Genomic DNA, 16,896 nt, shown 5'->3' on the forward strand with positions numbered 1-16,896 from the left:
TAAATATCTTTCAATCTCTCTCCGCCCGGCTAAATTACTTTAAACCCCATTTTCAACCCGTTCCTTCAACTATTTTATTTTATTTTATTAAAATAAACCTGTAACGTATTATTTCTACCTGCCCGGCTAATTTATTTATTATATTTAATTATATATATCATCACACTATTAAAATAAACCTGTAAAGTATAATTCATTAACTTATTTTCCTTTTCTTTTTCTTTCCATTTTATAAACAATAAATATCTTTCAATCTCTCTCCGCCCGGCTAAATTACTTTAAACCCCATTTTCAACCCGTTCCTTCACCTATTTTATTTTATTTTATTAAAATAAACCTGTAACGTATTATTTCTACCTGCCCGGCTAATTTATTTATTATATTTAATTATATATATCATCACACTATTAAAATAAACCTGTAAAGTATAATTCATTAACTTATTTTCCTTTTCTTTTTCTTTCCATTTTATAAACAATAAATATCTTTCAATCTCTCTCCGCCCGGCTAAATTACTTTAAACCCCATTTTCAACCCGTTCCTTCACTAACATTAACTTTCCAACCTGTTGCCATGGTGATCCTTTAAATTAACTGTTACTTATGCCGTTATCAACAAAAGTAGCGTCTTTTAAGTTTAAACTGTTAAAAAACACGTATATAAGAATTTACACATAATTAAAATTTAATTATAAACCCCTCTCTTTTTTTAATACACTCCTACTACTTTAAACTCCAACGTCCTCTCCCCACCACTCCCCCTTCTTTTCTAACTCCCCTTTATCTACGATCTTTCCATTTTTATTTGACTTTATAACTTAGTCCATCTATGAATTCTGATGATGCTAGTTGGATTTTTCCTCTCTTTGAGGATTTTCCTCTAGTTGAAACAATTTGTAAACTCATTCTGGACTCACAGTAATAAATTTCCTATATATATATATATATATATATATATATATATATATATATATATATATATATATATATATATCTGTATATGTATATATATTAAATAAATACATATATATAATCATATATACATATATATATATACATACGTATATACACAGCTATATATATGCATATATACATACATATATACGTCTATATTTACATATATGTATATATATATATATATCTGTACATATATGTATGTATATGTATATATATATATATATATATATATATATATATATTGATCAGTTGAGTTTTGTTTCATCTGATTCCTACGTCCATCTATTTGTAAAATAATGTGAAATTTTTCATCGTCATCATCATCATCATCGTCATCGTCGTCGTCATCGTCATCATCATCATCTACAGCAGAAGAATGAGTCTTATAAACAAACATTATATTTAAAAAAAAAAAAAGGTCCAGGCGTTTTAATGCTCATCAGTTGGGTTTTGTTTTCGTCTTATTGCTATGCCCATTTATTTGGAAAATATTGTGTGAAATTTGTCGTCGTCATCATCATCATCGTCGTCATCATCATCATCATCATCATCATCATCATCATCATCATCTACAACAGAAGTGGGAGTCTTATAAACAAGCATTTTATTTAAAAAAGTCCAGCCGCTTTAAACGCTCATCTGTTGGATTTTGTTTTCGTATGATTTCGACGAACATTCATTTGTAAAGTTGAACAAACACTTCAACAATTGTTTGTAGTTGATTGTTTTTCTTTGTTTATTCATGTCAAACTCATTTAATCATGCCCATCACCATCATCGTCGTCATGGGCATTGAGGGTTTATGACTTTTGGAACGCTCCTTCGTGTGTATTTTATATATATGTGTACGTGTGTATATGCATAAGTATGTACATGCGTATATGTGTGCCTCTATGTGTGTATGTTTGCATGTGTGTGTACATGCGTATGTATGTTTGCGTGCATATGAATTTATGCATGTATGTTTGAATGCATGTAGTTATTTATATGCGTATGTTGGGTGGAGAGGGCTCCCGTAAGCCCTGGCGAGGCAACCCCTCTAGGAGAAGCAAATCTCTGATTTAAAAAACGATAAAGCGGAAGACCAGTACCTGCATTAAGCTGGTCTTCAGTTTGACTTGTTGCTGGCTATCTTGCTCTAGCTTGTTGCTGAACCTCAACATTTTGAACCGAGAGAGAGGGGCTTAGATGTCGTACAAAGCTAAAACTCTGCAATAACATCTTTGTATAGATACCCTCTCAGACATTTTTCTTAAAAAAAAAGAAAAAAAGAAACAAATCGCGTAGCAATGGAGAAAGAGATTTTGATAAAATGAAAGAAAATTATGGTGATAATGTTCCACTATATGGCCTTGTAAAACGTTGGCATCGTGAAGTCAAACATGGCCGAAAGTCTGTGAAAACAGCTCCCAAACCTGGTCGGCCCTTCTGCTATTGATGAGGCATCTGTCCGTCAAGTTGAGACTGCAATTTTGGTAGATCGGCGCATTACTATTCGCCAAAGAACACAGGATGTCAAGATTAGTACAGGGTCTATGGAAACTATCATTTATGACCATTTGCATATGCATAAGGTGTCTGCCAGATGGATTCCCAGGTTGTTCACATCATTCCAGAAGCGAGAACGCGTCGAGTGGTCGAGGATGAATTTGGAAATGTACCAAGAAAATGAGTCAAAGTTTTTCAAAAGACTGATTACACAGGATGAAACCTGGGTTCATCACTATGATCCAGAGACCAAAGCACAGTCAATGCACTGGAAGCACTTGGACTCACCACCTCCAAAGAAGGCAAGGGTGCAGCCCTCTGCTGGTTGGGGCATGCTCGCTCTTATGGGACTACGACGGAGTAGTGATGAGAGATTTCCTGGCAAAGGGTACCACAATTACAGTAGCGTAATGTGCTTCACTTCTGAGGAAAGTAAGGGAAGCTATCAAAATCAAGAGGCGAGGCAACATTAGCAAAGTACCTTCCTCCTGCAGGATAACGCCCCGGTCCAAAATTCGCATGTCGCCAGATCAGAAGCACGGGCGTGTGGTTATGAAATCCTTCCCCAATCAGTCTTTTGAAAAACTTTGACTCATCTTCTTGGCACATCCCCAAATTAATCCTTGAGCATTTGACGAATTCTCGCTTCTCGAATAGTGTGGGAAACCTGGGAATCCATCGTGCAGACACTTTATGCATATGCAAATTGTCATGAATGATAGTTTTCACAGATCCTGTACTAATATTGATATCTTGGGATATTTGGCGAATAGTAATGCGCCGATCTTCCAAAATGGCAGCCCTAACTTGACGGACAGATACTTCCTCAATGGCAAAAGGGAGTGGCGACCAGGTCTGGGAGCTTTTTCCACAGACTTCCGGCCATGTTTTAATTCACAACGCAAGCGTTTTACAAGGCCATATGATAAGGCATTATTACCATAAGTTTCTTTCATTTCATCAAGTCTTCTGTCGTGTGCGTCCTGTCAAATACAAAAACCGGATCACTGTTCGACATTCAACTGGCTCCATTTCACACCTAACTCAGTTCAAACACCTGTAAAACAGAAAACACAATTAGTTCAGAACTGTAATTTGCCAGATAACCAGTAGAGATACAAATCATTGCGCATGCGAAATTTTAGCGAGATCAGACAACTGGAAGTGGGCCAGGGGCATTACTTATTGCACGCCCCTCGTATACAGACCTAAGCGTCTGATATTTTATAATTATTTTCGATAACGGAATCACGAATCGTTCAAGCTTCCTTCCTTTTCTGTAAAAGCTATTTATACTAAAAAGCAGTACAAACAGGCGACAGATCAAAATAGCGCGAATCTCATAAAAGTCGACTTAAATAAATGAAGAGGCGACCCGCATTCCCAAATCGTAGATATTATTATCTAGGGCCTATATAAACAGTTGAAAGCGATCGTAACGGGAGCGTGTGCGAAAGAAGCCTTTGCGAGACATACACGAAATGGTCACACACGTTTTGCCTTTTATATTGTAACACATGCGATAAAAGGAGGGGATTTAAGCAACAACTAAACATAGGGGTATGATAGAATTTTCGGGGAAGCAAGATCCCATTATTTTATCGCACATTTGACACAGAAAAAAATAAAGGCATGGAATCTGAAAAAAGAAATGTGATAAGCTTAATCAGGATATGACGCCAGATATTTAAAAGAGAGTAAGTAAAATTACGGTTTAATTATAAAGAAAAAACTAATAGACCTTTATATAAGTCAATTGCTGAAATCATTAGAGGAAGACCTCCAGTCTATAGTGGAATTTTAATATAAATATATGGCAACGTTCAGTGGAGGCAAGATTAAGTTTTTTTTCTTTTAATAATCGCAAGAAACCTTCCCAACCACAGAATGCCATCACTAATAATAGGCCTAATTTTATTTTTCGTTGCAACTACTTAGCTGAATGCTCAGAAGCAATGTAAATAAAAAATAATACACTGAGGATTTTGCCAAGGCTGCTGTAAAGAAGGTGGGTTCTACTAGCATATTACTTAACATGTAAATCTGTACAAAACCATCATTTGATTACGCATGGAGTGACGTCGCTACATCTGGGCCATGTTTTGTGAGTATATGATAAATCGTGTACTTCATTATCTGATGTCACATAACCAGGTCAGTCGTAATCTGTAACGGACACTCAATTTTTTCATTATAAATATTTTAATGTGAATATTATTGATATTACTAGTTCTCTTTTGCAATTGAAAACATGAATTTCAATAAATTTTTCCGACATTGAAAGCATCTATTTCAATAACATTTATCACATCGCAGCTCAACCGGTTGCTTCCTTGTTCCGTTAGTCATCTGAGAGTATCAGAGAGTGTTGTGGAGACGCATACTAATTAACATAGGCGGGTGAGTGCGAGATATAAATGCATCAATCACTAATACCGGGGGAGTCCGGCAATGATCGTCAAATAGGCAAGACGCTTATGCTGCCTCCAGTAAGACATGCAACACGCCACCTGCCGGAATATCTTCAACTGAAGTATATCTGAAGACATGTAAATATGTATATAACTTTTCTTCCTAATATATTATTGTATACCTTTACTTTAGTGTTCTTGTTAATTATTTGTGCAGACACAACAGAGAGTTTAATATATAATGCCACAACAAGTAGCAAAATCCTGCCATACACTGTAGAAATCCCTAGAATCCAGAAAGCATTTTACCGCCATAGTTTATTTCTTCAAGCTGTTGAATTTTTGAATTCTCGCTCGGGCCCTTGCTTTCACTGATTATACTGACATGCAGAAGTGCAAGTGTAATATGAACAGACAACTTGCTGTTAATCCCTTACATAATGTATCTATATATTTAGTCTAAGAAAGTGAGTCGCTACGTCCAACTGGTATTGTGAGTTGTTCGGGGGGGCAATAATAATATGTGTATCCGACTCTAAAAAAAACTCATAATCACATCTAATCTTCACTAGTCTTATAAATAGCAATTTTATTTTGTTTTTCTCTTTATTCCTGAATCATTTAAGATTTTGTAATTATATCTTAATTTGTCTACAAATCTTCGCGTGTCTTTTTGTTCTTCTCGTGTTTTCTTTTTATAACTGTAGCAGTGTTTGTTCATAAACCTCTGACTAAATAAAATAAAACACAACAAAAAGTAAACATTATGTTGCAAAACCCGTGACGGCAGGGATGAATCGTGCATAAAGCTGTACATAGATTGATGAAATAATTTATAAATATAAATAAAATGGTGTTATAGCGATTCGTGGAAATTACAATAGTGTAAAAGTCTGGCTTTAAACTCTATTACAGAAAGAATGTTTTAATAGGGCGATAACTTGTAATGAATTTCAAAATGGCGTCACTATATTGTTCATCTGATTTAGTTAAATATATATAAATATATATATATATATATTTGTTAAATAACACTACTTGGTCAATTTGCGTGATTTATTATTGTACGCGTTTGTCTTTCCGTTGCGAGTAAGTACATCATAAAGGGTGGGTTATGAATAATCACCAGTGCAGTTTCCGTTACCGTTGCAGTCAATAATGATTAATCGATATATCATTTTGATGAATTTTCTTTTTTTATCTTTCGGAATTTTACGCGTTTCATTGTTTTGTTTTCATATAAAAGGCGAAAAGGCAATCGGAGATTAAGATTAACGAAATTGGAAGTATTTCCAGATGAAAGTTGAAGAACGTTATGGAAATAGCGTCATTGATCAATGGGATGAAATGCAGTTACATATATATGAGGCGTGATTTCACAAGAATGTTTTTATATTTTATTTAAGACGACGACATGGTAATCGAATTATGAGCAGTACTACTGTAATATGTTATATAGACTAAAAACTCGTGCAAAGAAACTCTGTCTATGGAAATTCCGCCTCATGCAAATAATATTATCTTCACGTTTTCTTGTGAAAATAAGTATTTTTTTTACTTTTATAAATTTTAATATCATATCCTTTCCAATTTTGTATATTTTGTTAGAAACCTATGTCTGACTAAATTGCTTTAAATTCTTATTCACAAATAAAATCCATAATACTTTCTACAAGCCAACTCTACCTGATAGAATATTTAAAAAAAATTTCTAAACATTACGAAGCGCCTTTAATAATTGCCCAGACTTTTCTTTTCATATGTACACGTTTATCGAAAATACGCACATGAAATTTCACCCCCCCCCATTCGAAGTAATCTCCTCCGCCTGCAATGCACTTGTTATACTGTTCTCACAACTTCTGGAAGGGCCAAGGAAACGTCTCTTCTGTGAATGACCCTCACCACAGCCATTTTCATCACGTCAATAGTCGCATAACGACACCTTATAAGGATTCCCTTGATGTTGCTGAATAAACAAAAGTCACATGGAGCAAGGTCTCGATTATAAGGAGGGTGAGGAACTATTTTTATGCCTATATTGATCGAACAGTTTCTGACAAGGATTGAGGCGTTGACTGTACACTCGTGAGAAAAACTCGTACAAATCTTCCGCATCTTCAGTTCTTCGCGAATTATTGTGTGTACCATTCTCACCCAGGCATCAATCTGTGCATTTATTATCTCTATAGACACATAGTAGTTATTATCTATTAAATTCTTTATTTTGGCCTATCAGCTTAGGTCTTCTGACTTACTTACTTTCCCACTCCTCCTCATACCTTTCAGACTCGTCTTTCTTGGCTATAGTATGACACTCAGAAACTGAGGTCCGATGCATGCAAGATGGTCCAAAAGCAGTCTGAAGAATCTCATACGTTTCTCTGGAAGTTCAACACTGAATTTTATTGCATATCGTTCTTCTAAAGTGTTCTCAGCCCCAGATTGTATTATTTTAAGATTCACTAGCTGTTTCAATTCTGCTCTAATTATTTTTGGACTGTTAGTTCTGGTGATATAGCCGATTAAAGGACACACCTCCTAAATGTGGCTTCCGGTCACCTTTCTAATTGTGGCGGGAATAGCGTCACTTATCAATTACTGTTTTGGATTTTTAAATTCTTATGTTTATAACTAAGTACAGCAACATTTATAAATATAAGACTTAACTATTAGTTAGTGGAGTGTAATCCATTTCCTGCTGTGGCTTTCCATTGAATCTGAACTTATAAAAATTAACAATAACACACTGAATTTTCAATAGTCTGTAACAATTTAAAATGCCGATATAACAAAGTCTTATTGAAGCCACTTAAAAAAAAAATTCCATTTAAGATTGTAACGCTGGGTATGAGGCCTCCAAACCAGCTGTCAATATTGCTCTGCTTTTTGTTGAAACCAACTGAGAGCTATTTTTAGTATCCTCTTTGTTCCCTTAAATGCAATTATCTGAATCTCTTTTGCACTTGGTTCACCAGGTATATTAGGTAGGACTTAAGGTTCTTCTTCATAAGCCCTGTGGCACCAATAATAATTGGTATGATTGATATCTGCCTAAGATTCCAATACTATTGCTACACTATCCCATTGATTAGTGGACACACAATAACCCTTATCCCGGAGTGGCCATCGGGCCTTGATAAGTGGTGAACTCCATGTAAAAAAAAAAGAAAAAAACGCTTCCCAGCCTTCTTGGAGCACAGCCACACACTTTGGTGACAAAACCTAAACTCTCTGCTCTAATCTTTTTGAACTGTCAGTTTTGGCGATATAGTCGATTAAAGGACACGCCTCTTACCCGTGGCTTCCGGTCACCTTTCTAATTGTGGCGGGAATAGCGTCACATATCAATTATTGTTTTGGATTTTTTAATTCTTATGTTTATAGCTAAGTACAGCAACATTTATAAACATACTACTTAATTATTATTTAGTAGAGCGTAATCCGATTAACATATTCGACAAAAACCATATTTCTCTTCTTAGCCTAGCAAGGTTGCTGGTTTTGCCCGCTTATCACTAGATAGATAGATAGATAGATAGATAGATAGATAGATAATAGCTAATTAAAACTTTTAGCCTTGCTAGTATCTTATATTTAGTCTTTGTTTGATGTGTTAAGCTAGTCTCAGTAATGAATGTTTAATAGTTATTATTTTAACGCCGTTCAAAAATATGACGGGAAAGTTTGTTTTATTCGTAGAAAATATAATGCTGAATGTGTTTCACACACATCGAACCTGACTTTAATCTCCAGCGTTATCTTATCAACCATCTCTTTCGAAGAAATCGTGATCAGAAAAATTGTAAAATCTAAAATACAAGATAACCTTTGGATTTTTTCTGGTCTGTTAATAGATTGGTTACAGAGAATTCCTAAATACAAAACAGTAAATTCATTATGTTTGATATCGATGTGAGATTGAGAAAGCACTAAAAGTAGCAAAAATGGGAAACAGGTGTAACTAGATCAGAAATAAAGATTATAAAAAACGCGAGTAAAACACAAATTAGACATGATAATGAATTATGGACAATAGAGGATGGGGTAAGCCATTTTGGTGTTACGATGTAATCGACGATTTTTAGTTAATTCCAGCGACCGAATTATAGAAAATAATAGAAAAAATAAAACAATTTTTAATGAACTTATATTTGAAATTAAACTAGCTTGTAATTGTAAAAAGTGATTTTGTGTTTAGATATAACTATAAACTATAGATCTTAACGACAATATGTAATAACCGTATCACACACCGGACAAAACAGTATTTTAAATGTATAAAAAGACTATTATAAACAGTATATCAACAGGTATATCTGGGTAATCAAAACATGAGAATATATTAATATTAAATAAAAATAAGGATTATAATAATGAATCTTTAATTAGATTAGGATATCAAGGTAAAATTAAATATATTAAGGAAGTGGATATAAAATACGAGAACAAACTACACAATATCAATTGCAATGAAAGGAAAGGGGAATGTAAGGAATAAAAATAGATATATAATAATAATAATAATAAGAAGAAGAAGAAGAAGACGAAAAAAAGAAGAATAAGAAGAATTAAATTGAAATAATGGAAAAACATATAATAGTAATATAATAGTAATAATACCGTGAATTATGAGAGAAATAGTGGCAAACGCAAGTATGGTTTAACCCCCCTTTCAGTGGATATATACAAAATAATACCCATTCAGAGTTTTACAAAATAATTGATGAGAACTTTTCCCCAGAAAATAGATTAAGTAAAATAATTAATGAGAATACAGTTAAACTTTCAGACTCAACCAATGCAAATCTAGGGGATACTATAATAGGTTTTAATAATGGTAAAATACACAAGATAGTCTATATTAGTAGGATTGAATGAAGTGAACTAAGTTTATTAAGAAAATGTTATTGTAGAATAACTAAGAGATGTTCATTCTTAATTTCTGAAATTGTATAGTTAATGAGTGGTGTGAGCTGTAAATACAGAGAGAGTAAAACTCGTTGCTACCTTCTTTGTGTGAATGCATTATGTAGTCAAATGAAGTTAAGGTGGATAATGGTAAACCTATGTACATAGAACCAAGCTGCATTCTTTGGCATTTCTACCAAAGAATGAACTACATCGGTAGAACAGAATAATTATAAAACAAGAAAAGCAACACAACTGGTGATTATGTTAGGAAACTACCTAATAATAAAAACGATATGAATTAAAATGGGCAATAGTAGATAAAGCCAGAAATTTGTCCTTAATGTTTACTTGAGGTATAATACATAATGAATTTTAAAATTAAAATTTTAAACAAAAGGTTTGATGCTACACAAAGATTTCTTTATAGGTATACGTTCCTGTTGTTACGCCTAAAAACTGATAAAAATAAATTTTAAAAAGAGAAAAACTTACTGAATATGTTGAGTGTGAAATATAAAGAAGGATGTTAAATTAAATATTATGGGGCTAAAGCGGTGTAATAAATAAATAAATTATAAAAACTAAAATACTTATAACTTAGATAGGAGAAATAACTTTTAACACGGCCGATAGCAATTAATCGCGTGCTCTCCTGTAATAAATAAATGCGTGAATGTAGGATTGACATAAAATTCTTAAAGATAAACTAAAATGACCGAAAAATGGGCTGAAGTGACTTGAATAAATAAAAAATAAATTACTTAGAATGACTTTAATGAACTTAAGAATGAATTAAATGACACTAAGAAGGACTTGAATGCTTAAAAATAGCTGGAATCCTTCAAACACAAATTGAATCATTTGGAGAATGACTTGAATGGATTTGAGACTGACTGGTTGTAAAGTAGGTGATCATTTTACATTAAATTAATACAAAAAAGTGATCCTCCTACTTTATATCACACTAATATATAGATGAACATTGCTGGTTTTGTAATATACTAAAATGTTGGTTAAGAAAATAATTATAAGGTATATATATATATATATATATATATATACTTATACTTATATATATATATTCATATATATATGTGTGTGCGTGAATGTTTCTATATATTTTATATATGTTATTGCGTTTTTTTTAACGATAATACGGTTATTAGTGTCTCAAAACTAAGAGATCTATGAAAATATTTTCCTTACGAATATCGCCCATATCTTTTGGACGTAAACAAGTAGGCAATGTATTATTTTCGTTAAAAACTAGAAATCTTAAAATAAAATAAATAACATATATATATATATATATATATATATATATATATATATATATATATATATACGTCTCTGTGTGTAATACCCCCACAGCGGCGACTTAATGCATGCATCTACATGCAAAATACAAAAAAGGTATCATTTAGCTCAATGAGTTTGATTTGTTGGTTGGTTGGTTGGTTGTTTTTGTTTTTCGGGATATCAAGCCTTTCCGGGTTATTTAATACCGAATCCAAAGATTTTGAAGAAATTTTTTTTAATAGTTGTTTTCAAGTCGGTTTCTATTTGATCCATAGTCGGAACCCTAACAGGTACTACCACTCAGAGTCAGAGTGGACCTGGGAGCAACGGTAATTAAAGGGTGGCTACACACTCCACAAAGCCCGCAAGCTGGGGCCTCACCACTGGATTTAGTTTAAGGTCATATCCAGGACCCCCATTGAGGGACTTTTACCTTCTGCAGCGGGGCAGTCGGTGTATTCTAATGCCCCACCGATGGGGCCCTAAATGAGTTTGAATACTACCGCGCCGTTCCCACTAATAAAACTGACCCCAAAATAACTATATAAACTAAATTAAATATTTTAAAAAGGGGGCATTTTTACAGCTCTGACACTTGTCAGAGAAAAAATATAAACTTTTTATGCGTTTGCGAAAATTTACTAAGACCTTTTCGTTACTGCGGAACGATGAAGCTGATGAGTTACTAAAAAAAAGTGATACCAAAATGTCTAAATGCGAAAATCAGATAAAACGCTTCGATACCAACAACTTCAAACTGTTTTCTTTCTGGATCATTCGGTTAATTCGATTTGCGACGAACTCAAGTTATTTTTGACAGACGACATTTAATTAGATAAGCGGAATAAAAAAAACACAATCTGATGTGTGAGAAAATCTGTTAAAGGTTTTAAACTACGCAGTGTTTTCTTTCTTACTGGCATTAGGAGTTCTCGTTAAAACGACAAAGAAATTAATACAAGATTACTAGGGATATGCAAAGAGCATATTCTTTTCAGTGTTTTGACTCTTGAGTATATATTCAACACGGTTAGACACAGTTAATCAACCGAGAACCACACCACTCTATATAAAAGCGTATAAGATATCAACGGATACACATCCAAGAGTAAAAATAATGGAATAACCATACTGTTGTCTTAGCCGTAAAGATATACAACAGAACTATTCAAGGAAGCCTCTCAGGATCGTTTTGGTCATCTTATATTTTCATTATGTATGTTCCCATGCATTAATGATAGACGTAGGCAACGGAAGGAGGAAGTAAGTATTTTTTGACGGTGTCTCTCTTACAGAATCTACCAAAAATCAAGTAATTATCTTATTAATACGAAGTTTTCAACGAGAATTAAGTGAAGAATAAACTATATAACGGTCTACTTTTTCATAATTGATATATTTATATATATATATATATATATAAATATATACATATATATATATATATATATATATTGCCTACAACACCTTTCTTTACGTGTGGTTACAAAGATGCTTAAAATAATCAGCCGAAACTGAACAAAATATAGTGTATTGTGGAGGGGGGAGTGAGGATTGTGAATTAAACAGAGAAAACAAATATGCACTTATTAGAGTTTTAGGTTGAACCTCCGAGTTTTTAATGTGTTTAATTGTTCATCTTTTGTGTTTTAAAGTTTGAAATTATTTGAATATGTTAATAATTATCATTATTCGGATTATCAAATAAGAAATCATATATTTTCATCATTTTTACGAAAGACACTATTTTGAAAAATAAATTAATAATTTTCTTTTAGTGAGACCAATATTGATAATTAATCAATAAAAAAACGCTTTGAAGAATCAAACACACACAAAAAAATTTAAAAATAATTGAGCATTTTGCTAAAATGCGATAATATGTTTTGACATTTTGTTGTAACGTGATATTGCCTCACCTATGGTAGACCATAAGGCGTACACACAGTTGTTCGTATTTACAAACAGTAGTTATCTTCCCTTTTTCTTTTTCTGCTTTGACTTGCGCTTGACTTAGTTTAAAGAGTGGGGTTCATGCATCTACTCCACCATTTCGTCCAGAAACACTTGGTCCTAATGGCAAGATAGGGTAAAAACGACCAAGCGTTATACTAGCTGGAGTAGTTGTCTCCAACCCGTAAGGCGCCAAACATTATCAAAATAGTAACTCATCTGGCACTGACCAGTGTCATCGTTGCTTAACTTCGGGGATTATGTAGGCACGAAACACACGCACACACACATACACACACACACGCACACACACGCACACACCCACAGCCATATATATATATATATATATATATATATATATATATGCAAATACTTTAATGGTGAATGCACTGACGAATTGCAAACACTTGTACATCCTCGACGTAACTACCCCCGACAAACCCGACAAGCTACTAAGTCCCACCCCTTTACAGTAGAGATCCCTAGGTGCAAGAAAGCCTTTAACTCCAATAGTTTCTTCCCCATAACTGCAGGTCTTTGGAACTCCCCTCCGGGAGTCTGCTTTCCCAACTGTACTGATATGCAGAAATGCAAGTGCAATGGGAACAAACATCTTTCTACTCATCTCCCTTCATAATGACCCTACAAATTATGTCCCCGATAGTAGCCTCATACTTCAAAGAGGCACCGTGCCTTGTTTGGGGTGAAAATTGAATAATATACACACACACACACACACACACACACACACACACACACACACACACACACACACACACATACACACACACACACACACCCACACACACACATATATATATATATATATATATATATATATATATATATATATATATATATATCGCTTACGATAGAAATTTACAGGACAAAAATGAACTTATTTTATCTTGTAAACGCTACTGCAGTTTCTTCCAAACTATCATTACATTTTTTCTTTTGTAATTTTGAGACGCGAAATCCATACAGTAAGAGAAAATATAGAATTATTTGCAATTCAGGTATTTATGTTTATTTTATTTTTCCTTAATCTTAGATCAAATCATACTAATTCTTTTTAGATAAAAACAATGAATTAATCCAAAAAAAAGTTTTTAAATGATATTAAAATGTTATATACATCGAGACTAAAATGACGGTGAATGGTGTTCTTTTTGGTGGGAGGGATTTAAAATTTATAATTCTATTAAAAATATTTGAAAAAGGTTTATATTATTCTTTTGTGTATATGACAAAATCCAAACTTTTATCTTTCTGGAAACAAAAGTTGCGCAATAATAATGGATTTTAATAGATTTTATATGGTTAAAAAAACAACTTGTTTTTTTTTCTTTAATTAGTTGGCCGTGCCTTGATAGAATCATCAAAAAACTAACGTCAGCGAAAAATTCGATCAGCCTTTTAATAGACACGAACAGAGAGACCCAATGTTGTCCGGAATTGAAGGATGATAAACTATTTTTTCTTTCATCGAAATCAGTGTAATCATACACCTTTCCATCAATTCGATTGGTTGTTTGCTTTAGGTGGGGACCCATCCTGGTGCACCAGGAGGAAGCTTCGCATGCTTCCCCACTCGGCTTCGTCAGCAGTATATTGTATTCACTGTATCGACCCTACTGTTAATTTTATAAATGATCATTTATATAAATTATTATTTATATGAATTATTATTCATATAAATTATTATTTATATACATTATTATTTATATACATTATTATTTATATAAGTTATTATTTATATAAATTATTATATATATGAGTTATTATTTATATACATTATTATTTATATGAATTATTATTTCTATATTATTATTTATATAAATTATTATTTATATAAATTATTATTTGTATAAATTAATATTTATATACATTATTATTTAAATGAATTATTATTTATATACATTACTATTTATATGAATTATTATTTATATACATTGTTATTTATATAAGTTATTATTTATATAAATTATTAATCAGAAAAAATTATTATTTATATACATTATTATTTATATACATTATAATTTATATAACTTATTATTAATATAAACTATTATTTATATAAATTATTATTTATACAAATTATTATTTATACAAGTTATTATTTTTATACATCATTATTTATATGAATTATTATTTATATATATTATTATTTATATGAATTACTATTTATATAAGTATTTTATATATACGTTATTATTTATATAAGTATTTATATACATTATTATTTATATAAATTACAATCTCTATATATTATTATTTATGTAAATTATTATTTATATGAATTATTATTTATATACATTATAATTTATATATGTTATTATTTATGTACATTATTATTTGTATGAGTTATTATTGATATACATTATTATTTATATAAATTATTATTTATATAAGTTATTATTCAATATGAATTATTATTATATACATTATTATTTATATAAATCTTTATTTATATACATTGTTATTTATATACATTTTTATTTATATAAGTTATTCCTAATATAAATAACTATTTATATATATTATTATTAATATAAATTATTATTTATATAAATTAGTATTTATATAAGTTATTATTTATATACATTACAAATTATATACATTAATTTTCATATAAATTATTAATTATATGAATTATTATTTATATAACTTATTATTCATATATATTATTATTTATATACATTATTTTTATATACATTATTTGTATAAAATTCTTATTTATATACATCATTATCTATATAAATTATTATGTATATGCATTATTATTTATATTATTTATTATTTATATACATAATTATTCATATGAATTAGTATTTACATACATTATTATTTATATACGTTAATATTTATATAAGTTATAATTTATATACATTTTTTTATTTAAATTATTATTCATATAAATTATTATTTATATACATTATAATTTATATACATTATAATTTATATAAATTATAATTTATATATCATATAAATTGTATGAATTAGTATTAATATACATTATTATATAGATTATTATTTATATGAATTATTATTTATATACATTTTTATTTATATGAATTATTATTTAAGTTTTTATTTATATGAAAAATTATTTATATACATTATTATTTATATACATTATTATTAATGCACATTATTATTTATATAAATTATTATTTATATAAGTTATTAATTATATCAATTATTATTTATATAAAATATTATTTCTATAAGTTAATATTTATATACATTATTATTTATATACATTATTATTTATATAAATTATTATTTATATACATTATTATTTATATAACTTATTATTTATATACATTGTTATTTACATAAATTATTTTTATATACATTATTATTTATATAAATTATTTTCATATAAACTATTATTTATATACATGATTTTTTATGTAGATGATTATTTATATAAGTTATTATTTATATAAAATATTATTTATATAAATAATTATTTATATACATTATTATTTATATGAATTATTATAAATATACATTTTTATTTATATTCATTATTATTTATATGAATTATCATTTATATAAATATTTATTTGCATGAATTATTATTTATGAAGTTATTTTTATATGAATATTAATATACATTATTATTTATATACATTTTTATTTATATACATTTTTTTCATAAGTTATTATTTATATTAATTTTTTTGTATGAATTATTATTTATATGAGTTATTATTTATATACATTATTATTTACGTACATTATTATTTATATCAATTATTATTTATATAAATTATTATTTATATGCATTAATATTTATATGAATTATTATTTATATACATTATTATTTATATAAGTTATTATTTATATACATTATTATGTATATA

This window comes from Euprymna scolopes, chromosome 24 (genome assembly GCF_053919585.1).
Source record: "Euprymna scolopes isolate OS-2025 chromosome 24, ASM5391958v1, whole genome shotgun sequence".
Classification (NCBI taxonomy): domain Eukaryota; kingdom Metazoa; phylum Mollusca; class Cephalopoda; order Sepiida; family Sepiolidae; genus Euprymna; species Euprymna scolopes.